At 43.5% G+C, this 7,513-nt stretch overlaps 1 protein-coding gene across 1 annotated transcript in view; it reads left to right on the forward strand.

The window, feature by feature from the left end:
- The window catches only part of CSUI_000923 (uncharacterized protein), a 26,725-nt gene that overhangs the window by 16,890 nt on the left and 2,322 nt on the right, over nt 1-7,513 (forward strand). The window contains exons 4-6 of the mRNA XM_068061130.1: nt 539-4,539; nt 5,457-5,593; nt 6,755-7,440. The gene's annotated coding sequence lies outside the window, so the exon portion shown is untranslated. The remainder of the gene's footprint in view (nt 1-538; nt 4,540-5,456; nt 5,594-6,754; nt 7,441-7,513) is intronic.

Genomic DNA, 7,513 nt, shown 5'->3' on the forward strand with positions numbered 1-7,513 from the left:
ATCTATCTATCTATCTTTGGCGTATCTGTCTACTTACCGAGTCCGTATATAGTAAGGTACATACGTATAGGGTGTATATATGAAGTAGCTACATTGGGTCGTGTGAAGACTTCTTCTTTATATCACTCTTCTGTCTATACACCTGAGTCTATCGTGTCTTGGATGTGTGTGACTCCCCTACATGCGTGTGCATATGAGGTATGTACGAAGCCTCCACATATATAGATGCGTGCATGTACTTCGTACGTATACATACACGTATATGTATATATGTATATCATATATCTGGAGCCTTCCCATATCTATCTATCGTTCTTTAATCTATCTACCTATCTCTCTCTCATATATATATATATATATGCGTGTGACTTCTTTAGATTAGCTCTTCTAAATGTAGGTGTATGAGAGAGAGGCTGTCCGGTGTATACATCATGTAAAGATAGCGAATCTTTTGGGGATCTTTCTCTCCGTCTCTTCCATCGATCTATGTTGTATGTCTAGTTCTGTCTCTGATGCGTGTGTGACTTGTGTATACCAGGCAGCTCTTAACCGTTCATGAGAGAAACACTATTATGCATTCTTCAAGAAAGGTAAAGAGAGTCGATATCTACCGAGAATCTTCTTCTTCTTCCTCATCTCTCTCTTCCAGTAAAGCGGCGGATGAATCTTCTTCGAAAGAACAGTCCACAAAGAGTGAAAGTAAGATGCACTATCTCTCTTCTCCTGCGTGCCTACGCATCGTACGACGACGTGTCTATACAGTCCATCCTCATCCTATGATGGCGCCATCTTCTTCCACTTCTACTTCCTCTTCGTCTTCTTCTTCATCTTCCTCTTCGTCAGAAGATGAAAAAGATGAAGGAGATATTCTTGCTGCCAGACATTCTTCTTCTTCTTCAGAGACATCCGGGGGTGGACGTCGGGCCAGTCATGAGGCGGCTAGCTATTACACAGGCAGTGGACATACCGGAGGGGGGGCGGGATCAGGTGTAGGAGCTAGCGCTAGTTCTGTGTCTACTGCATCAAATCATACGACTAGCCATAGTCATAGCCATACTCCAAACAATGCTCCTTCTCAGAATAGCAGTAGTAGTAGTAGTGGGAATGCGGCGAATAGTATCATAGGGATCCACCAGTCAAGCCGTCGACATGAGCGGCTTTCAACACGCTACGTCTTCAAAGGAACTGTAGGCTTATTAACGAAGCTTATATGTGTCTACGGAAATGAAGACTGTTCTTCTGTCTATAAGTTTTGGCTGGCATCAGCTATTGAAGCCTGTATAAGAGGGGGAGATCCTCTATTGAAGATCTTTGCAGCGGAGAGAGGCCTCCTTCATATTCTCCTAAGAGATCTACGAAGGATGGCTCTACAGCTCCTATCTGAGAAGCAACGACGTATAGAGGAGATCCGAAAGACTTTACACCTGAAAGATGAAGAGATGAAGAAGAAGAAGAGGATGAAAGAAAAGATGGAGAAAGAAAAGGAGAGAGGAGAGGGGAGAGAGGAGATCGAAGAAGACGAGAAGAAGATGAAGAAGAAAGGCGATCATGGAAAGAAAGAGAGTAAGAAATGCGGTGAAGAGGAGTCTTGTTTGCCCCCAGAAGAAGTTTTCGTCCAAGTGGCTTTAACCTCCCCGGCATCTCTTTCCTTCTCTTCTTCTTCTTCTTCGACAGAAGCGCATACAGCGGGAGTGCATCGAGGTGTCTTGCAGTCGTGCTGTGATCTCTTAGGGGAGTTGATCAAATTCAATCCCTATGTATTACGCATGCTTGATGACTATCTCTCATCTAGGCCCCATTTCCTAGCTCTCTTTCTCGATCTAATTGTCGAGAATCTCCTCGATAGTAATGTCTTTCTACGCTCTCTCTTTCTCACTCTCGAATTCTGCAAGCAAGTCCGCCGTCTCCACGGAGTTCTTCTCTCATCTGCAAGAGATGCCCTTCTCCAGGGATTTCTTCAACAGAAGAACGCTAGGGGTAGTCATGAAGAGATGGCAGCACATAAGACATCTCTCCAGATTCCCTCTTCCTCTAATCAGTATATCTCTCCTAGGCCTCTACCGTTGTGGAAAGAAAATGGCGAAAGAGGAGAGAAAGAGGGTGATAGAGAAGAAGAGAAGAAGAAGAAAGGAAGAGAGAAGAGAGACTCGTTGACTGGGTCTCTTCTAAGTATTATTAAGCAAGGAAGGGAGAAACGAAAGAGCCGTCCCACCACTCTAGGAGGTCAAGAGGTCCATCCAGATATCTTCGTACCTTTCATTTATAGTCATCACCGTACCTCTTCTTCTTCTTCTCTTTGTCATCCTTCTCCTTCTTCTCCTCTTCAGTCTTCTTCCCTTCGCCTCACAGATGTCATCTTTTCTTCATACCGTGAAAAGCATAGAAAGAATAAGAAGGATACACCCTCAGAGAAAATGAGAAGAGGTAAGCAAAGATCTCTTCTCACTTCTCTCAGGCATTTCTTAGACTACACGAGAGATGTCTACGAAAGCACAAAGAAAGACACGAAGACATTCGATGCGCTGTACAAAGAATACCTAGCTTTACATTACAAGCAGAGGAACCCCCATCGTCTTATTCTCCCCTCTTCGTCTTTTACTCCCCCCCCTCTTCCCCCCCTCGCGTCTCCCCCACGTCCATCCATTCTTCAGACACGAACCTCTCGTTCCTCTACCGCCCGTTCTTCTTCTTCCTCTTCTTCTCCGTTGGTGCCTCTTTCTTCTCTTCATCCTTCTTTATCTTCTTTCGAGACTTTCCCATCGTCTGATCGCCCTCGTCAGATATCTTCTTCTCTTGCAACACTTCAAGAGAATCGCGAGATAAAGACCAGCTGGACGACCCAGGAGATGGAAAGAGAGAAGGCCACACAGGACAGCGGCAAGAAAGACAAAGAACGCGCGAACGATGAAGATCTACAGAACCCTCCCTGGAAGATTCAAGAAGAGAATCGTACAAGGACGACCACGAAGGCAATTAAGACGAGTGAGGAGAAGAAGATGCAAGATCTCTTGGGGAGTGTGAACCCGCCGGAAGAGGAGCATGACGACGAGGAGGAGGAGGAGAAGAAGAGGGAAGAATGGCGTCTTTCTCAAGAGAATTGTCAGCAACTTCGGGAGTCTCTGCTTTCGTTACATGAAGAGTTACTTCCTCTATGGCGAGCTGTTCATTTCTATGATCGATGCAGCCACAACTCCTATCCTTTACACGGACACGAACGACCTTCTCAGCCTTCTCAAGGTGCAAGCACCTTTTCATCCAGGAGATCTTCTTCTTCTCTTATCCACAGAAGAAGAGGAAGAGAAGAAGAAGAAGAAAACGCAGAAGAAGAAGAAAGATTCGACCTGTCGTCTTCAGAACGGCGTAGATCTCCTCGACAAGGCGGGGGGGGTTCTCTTTCTTTCGGTGTAGGCTCCTTCCCTCATGCAAATAGCGGCGACGATGAACAGAAGAGAAGAAGAAAGAAAGAAGAAAGTATGGAAAAGAAGAGAAACAGGGGAGAGGAGAGAGGTTTCGATCAAGGTGTTCAGAAGAAAAATCCCGATCTTCTTCCTGTCTTTCCTACGTGTGATTCGTTCGGCTTAGGTCACAAGTATCCTAATTGCTGTATACGCGGGTGGTATGGCTCTCCCACGGGCTTAACCCTTCCTTTCATACAAGGTGTCTCTCTCTCAGAAGTTTTGCAGAGAGCCAAGAAAGGAGAAAAGAAGACGAAGGAGATGAAGAAGAAGAAGACGAAGGATACTGTAAACACGGCAGAGAAGAAGAAAGGAGAGAAAGAAAGAGAAGAAGAGAAGAAGAGAACGGCTCGCTCTGGACGTCATCTTTTTCTTCTTCCTCGTTCCATGTTGAGAGAAGAAGAAAGAGAAGAAGAGAATAGAAAAGATCTCTTCACTATGATGACCCGACAATGGAATGAGACCTTCCTTGCATGTGCTAAGATGGCTCTTGAAAATGGAAGTTGCTTGCCAGCGTCTTCTCTTCTTAACTTCGGGCGTGCAGATCTCCCGTCAACCTCTCTCTTTCCTTCTTCTCTTTCTTCACGGGAATCTCGACTTCTCTCAAGACAGCGTCTCTATCCTCTACCTCCATACATTCCCTCGCCTTCTCCTCTCTCCTCTACTTCTCCTTCTCTACGTCAGAAGCAAGAAGAAGAAGAAGAAAAGAGAGAAAGAGAACAGAAAGATCAAGATGAAAGGAATAAGAAGAAAACGAAGAGAGAGATGAATGAAAGCGTCATTCGAAGAGCAGCGCAGAAAGGACAGTATTGGAGAGGAGCTCCCCTGGGCGAAGGCTTACGCCCCGAGATTTCTTCGGCTATGTGCGAAGACGTCCTTAAGTCAACTCAAGCATTGCATGCAGTCTTCAAAAATAAATACGCAGTTGATCTATTAGAGATGTTCCCGGATGACGAAGATCAGGATGAAGAAGAAGAAGAAGAGAAGAAAGAAAAAGAAGAAGAGAGAGATAGCAAACCACCAAGTGCACTCCACCTCTTCGCGAAACTTCAGAGAACGGCGCTTATCAAAAAGCTTATGTGCGGTACGATGATACACGAACAAACGAACTCTTCATCTCTTCTTCTCATCTCTTCTCCTTTCTAGCACCGTATTAGGGAGGTGTAGAAGACGCGAAAAGCTAGTCAAGGATGACGGCTATAAGAAATTACACCTCGACTTCATGTGCATACATGAAAAGATAGATTAAAGATAGATTAAAGATAGATAGGTCATAGGTAGGCAGGCAGCTATGTATCATGTTCATGTAGAGATAGATACACACACGAAATGAGGTAGAGAAGTGTGTGGAAGCGGAGATCTCCATCGACAACACCCTGTCTGTAGTCTGGCTATCTGTCTCTTCATCTATCTCTTTCTCTACTTGTCTACCTTTCTGTCGTTCCTTTCACTCTGTCTCTCTGTATATCTATATCTCTGTGTATGTGTCTCTTCATCTACGTCTGGATAGCTATAGTACGTCCAGAGTCTTCCCCTGCGTTGCGTCTATCCACACCAACTGAAAGAGAGTGTGTATGTGTCTCTAGTCTCCATCCTAGGTGACACTGCATGCAAGAGATCTATACTTCTCTGCTAGAATAAAAGGCATCTACCGCATCAATCATCTAGACAGAGAGAGCGAGGAAGAAAGAAAGAAAGAAAGAGATAGAGCCTTTCATGCAGCTACGTGTGCGAGGGAATGTATATGTATGCTGCGGTATGTGTGTATGTCTATATGTAGATATACATGTATGGAAGTGTATCTGTTGTACATGTAGGACGGCTGGTAGAAAGCTTCTCCTTCTCCTCCTCGTTTATCTACTTGAATTTCCTCATTTGAACAGTTGCCTATTCTTCCTGCCTTCCCTTTTGATCATAGTCTTCTCATCATTACGAACCTCCTCTCATCTCTTTTCTTTCGTCTTCTTTCTCTTTCTGTCTTTCTCTTCTCTTCATTTTCAGTTGTCCCCTTCGATACAGTGGCTCCAGATAGTATCTGCTGTGTGAACAGCTGTCTTCTTCTCTTTATGCTTGCTCTCCTCGACGGCGAGTTGGAAGAGACTCTCGGTCTCATTCGGAGAGATTTCGCTATGGAAGAAGTAAGTTGAGCCCCTTCACACTCCCTCTTCATTCTTCTTGCCTTCTTTATCTTTCTCTTCTTTCTCCTCCTCGGCACCTCCGAATTCTTCTTCTTTTCACGGCTAGTGTCGGTCTTTCTCTCTGTCTCTCATTCTTCAGCGAAAGATATAGTGAGGACACACGCGTCTAGATACATATATCTCTCTGTATGTGCATGCAGATGTAGGGAGTGTCTCCAAAGTCTATCTAGAATATATACTATATATGTATGTGTATGTATATGAACTTCCGATGATGTATGTAGGTAGGGGTATACACATGTATGTGAAGAAGCAGAAGATTGATATGTGGAGAGAATAGAGTGACAAAGAGAGAGAGAGAGAAAGTAAGCTTCTTCTTTCTCATCTCCTGCATGTAAAGGGAGGGGAGAAAGCATGTTTACCGGGCATCTAATATGTGTGTAGGTATATAGATATACATCTATGTCTACGTGTATTCTCGTCTCTCTCTCTATAAGTAGGACTAGACCTTCTCTGCGCAAGCGTCTCTACCGCCTACCTCCATTTCTCTTCATGTATCTATCTGTCTCTCCTTATCAAGACCTCTGTATAAACATGTATATATATCTATATGTATATCTATATGTATATATATATGTATATATATATATGTATATCTATATGTATATATATATGTATGTAGGATTGGCATGTGATGACTCTGTATAGATCTGTGTATGAGAATGATAGGGAGCCCTTCCTCGCAGCAAGATACAAGTCATACTAGCAACACGTTACACTAATACACATGCTATACCCATAGACACCTTACTATATATCTTTACCTATCTACCTTTAATCTATCTTTGACGTATCTCAATCTATTATCTTGGATCTATCTATGTATCTTGAATCTCTCTATCTATCTTTAATCTAGCTTTCTATCTTTAGTCTCTCTATCCACTTTTAGTCGATCTCTCTTTCGTGTAATTTTCGCTCTTCTCTTTGTTTCGTGCTTTTTCGTCTCTCATTTTCCTTTCTTTTTCTCTTCTCTCGACTTCCTTTCGTTAACATTTGTATCTATCTTTCTTTAATCTCTCTTTAATCTATCTATCTATTTCCTATCTTTAATCTATCTATCTATATATCTATCTCATCTTTCTTCTTCTTCTTCTTTTCCAGGCAGGGGAATGTCCTATGTTATTCTATCAGCGTCAAGATCTTTCTCAGAAGACTTCTTCTTCTTCTTCGCGAGATTCTTTCTCATCCTCTTCTCCGCGGGTATCGAAGAAGAAGAGGACCTATTCTCCTTGCGGCGATTTGATTTATAAGATCTGTCGAGATGTGGGGCGTACCCCCTCTCTTCTCTCTGGTGTTCAAGCTAGGTGCGGTGTATGTACAGCTGAAGCTTATCGCCGAGAGAAAGAGAACGAGAGGAAAAGGCGAGAAGACAAAGAAAGAGACCAAGCAGCGAGAAGAAGAAGAAGAGAGGAGAGACATAAAATGAATAGCAAGAGCTCTCCTACTCTATCAGAAGATGAAAAGAAAGAGAAGAACGTCTCCAAGACTTCTCCTCTTCCTGAGACAGACCTCCTGCATCCCCGTATTCAAGCCTACGATCAGCAAGAGAGAGGAGAAGAAGAAAGAAATGAAGCGACGACGGCCGAAGAAGAAAAAGAGGAAGAGACGAGTCTTATACGAGGAATGAGTGGTAGCCTGATCCATTGCTCTGATAGATTACTAAGGAGACACGAAGAAGAAAAGATCGGCGGTCTCCCTTGTAGGAAGAAAGATCTAAAGAACATGAGTCTTCCCGTCTTCAACTTCTTCGCTCTCCTACACTTCTGGCAACTCCACTATAGCAGAAGGTACAGCACACACACCACAAAGAAAGAAAGAAAGAAAGAAAAAGAAAGAAAGAAAGAAAAAGAAAGAAACGTT

This window comes from Cystoisospora suis (assembly GCF_002600585.1).
Source record: "Cystoisospora suis strain Wien I chromosome Unknown contig_365, whole genome shotgun sequence".
NCBI lineage: Eukaryota > Apicomplexa > Conoidasida > Eucoccidiorida > Sarcocystidae > Cystoisospora > Cystoisospora suis.